Source organism: Lathyrus oleraceus, chromosome 3 (assembly GCF_024323335.1).
Source record: "Lathyrus oleraceus cultivar Zhongwan6 chromosome 3, CAAS_Psat_ZW6_1.0, whole genome shotgun sequence".
NCBI lineage: Eukaryota > Viridiplantae > Streptophyta > Magnoliopsida > Fabales > Fabaceae > Lathyrus > Lathyrus oleraceus.
In genome coordinates this window covers 470,919,550-470,922,111 of record NC_066581.1, presented here as the reverse complement: position 1 = coordinate 470,922,111, position 2,562 = coordinate 470,919,550, and positions in this window count along the sequence as shown.

The following is a 2,562-nucleotide window of genomic DNA, read 5'->3' as shown; positions in this document are numbered from 1 at the left end:
TCCTTGAAATTTTCAAAGGAATATGATTTGTGTTTCATTAAATACACAACCATATCTACTGAAATCATCAGTAAATGTGATGGAGTACTGAAAACCTCCTCTGGATGGTATGTTCAGTGGTCCACATACATCAGTATGTATGAGGGCCAAAAGATCATTAGCTCTTTCACCTTTTACCGTGAATGGAGACTTTGTCATCTTTCCAATTAAATAAGATTTGCATGTCTCATATGATTCATAATCAAAAGAGTCTAAGAGTCCATCTTTATGGAATTTGGAAATGTGTTTCTCATTTATGTGGCCTAATCGACAATGCCAAAGGTAATTTGGATTTAACTCATTAGGTTTCATCCTTTTAGTATTAATGTTATAAATAGGCATTTCAAGATCAAGGACATATAGTCCATTGGTCATTTGTGTAGTAGTATAGAATATATCATTCAAATAAATGGAGCAACAATTGTTCTTTATTATAAATGAAAAATCAAACTTGTCCAAACAAGAAACAAAAATAATATTCCTGCTAATTGTAGGTACATAATAACAGTTCTCTAACTGAATTATTAAACCACTAGGTAAAGTCAATACATAAGTTCCTACGGCTAAAGCAGAAACCTTTGCTCCATTGCCAACTCGTAGGTCAACTTCAACTTTTGCCAAATCTCTACTCCTTTTTATCCCCTGCACATTGGTACAAATGTGGGAACCGCATCCAGTATCTAATATCCATGATGCAGAAGTAGATAAATTAATTTCAATAACAAAAATACATGAAGTTAAAGTCTCTACTCCATTCTTCTTATCTTCCAGGTACTTTGGGAAGTTTCTCTTCCAGTGTCCGGTCTTACCGCAATGGAAGCAGGTGCCTTCCTTTGCCATGCCTCCAGTAGGGTTCAAAGCAGGAGCATTGGGTTTAGGTTTGGCAACTTCCTTGCCTTTCCCTTTATCACCCTGCTTGGTGGGTCTTTTGTTTTGTCTCTTTCCATTTCTGATCATCAGAATGGACTTCCCTTTTGACTTCAGATTCTGCTCAGCAGTTCTTAACATGGCTAGCAGTTCGGGAAGATATTTGTCCATATCATTCATATTGAAATTAAGGACAAATTAACTGAATCTATATGGCAATGATTGCAAGATCAAGTTCCTTTCCGGGGGGAAAACCCAACCTCTCAAGGTTCTCCACATACCCAATCATCTTGAGCACATAGGGACCTACAAGGGCTCCCTCAGCTAACTTGCCTTGAAAAAGGGCTTTTGAAACTTCAAACCTTTCATGCCTTGTCTGCTCTTGATCGAGCATCTTCAGGTGTTCGATCATATCGAATGTTGCCATGTTCTCATGTTGCTTTTGTAACTCTGAGTTCATGGTAGCTAGCATGAGGTAAGAAGTTTCATTGACATCATCGACATGCTTCTTATAAGCATCTCTTTCTGCCTTAGGTGCAGAACTAGGAGGTTCCTCTTCAGGAACAGGTTTCTCCAAGACATACAGCTTTCTATCATGTTTGAGGATAATCCTCAGATTTTGGTGTCAATCCAGAAAATTTGTCCCAGACAATTTTTACTTATCAAGGATTGATCGCAAAATGTTGTTAGAGGTGTTTGTTGTCATGGTAATCTACACGAAAATAATGAAAATATAAGTATCAATAACATATTTAGTTAGGCCTTTAATTAAATATGCTCCCACTACTTTACTCAAAACAAATTACCCTCACCATTTGATTCGGAAAATCCCATTGGAAAATTTTCTAGTGGGTCGAGATCCACATTTCACTTTGTTTTAAGTCCGCATAGGCGGATTACACAAAACTAGGTTATTTAGGTAGGGTTCCGAAGCATAGTCAACATCAATCATCTAAATCGTACACACATGATGCCAAATTTAATTACTCGTTTATTCTTTGATTCATTTTATCTTTTAATCGTATTAATACATAAAATACAGAAAATAAACAGCTATCAGATGCATGGTTTCGTAAGTGGCTCTAATACCACTGAAGGAGAATAGCGATCCAAAATGCAACGGAAATTAAATTTTTTCTCCTTTAGTGATCCTTACGAATGGGCATGATCAGTGATAGAATCATTACCTCTTGTGGCGATTGAAACCTTTGATGTACATCTAAGGAGTGATCACGAATGTTGAATGGTGACAACGCCTCTACTTAGTCCACACGAACATATTCCTTAAATCTTAGTGCTAGCTGCTACAAATGAAGACTTTGAGTGAGTGAGAGAGAGAGAGAGAGAGAGAGAGAGAGAGAGAGAGAGAGAGAGAAACAAAATTTCAACTGCACAAGGGTTCTATTTATAGAACCACTTGTGTGGGCTGCAAGCTAAAAAGCCCATTTAAGTGTATGTGGCCCATATCTTATGATATGCCAAAATCACTTAAGCGCGTGGTACCTTACCATATTTTGTATTCTACTTAAGTACACTGTATCTTACGATTTTCTACAATTCACTTAAGTGCATCGTACCTTACGGTGTTCCTTATTTACTCTATCTCTCATCAATTCGTCATTTTAAGTGTGATCCTATAGGTTTTCGCGACATTAG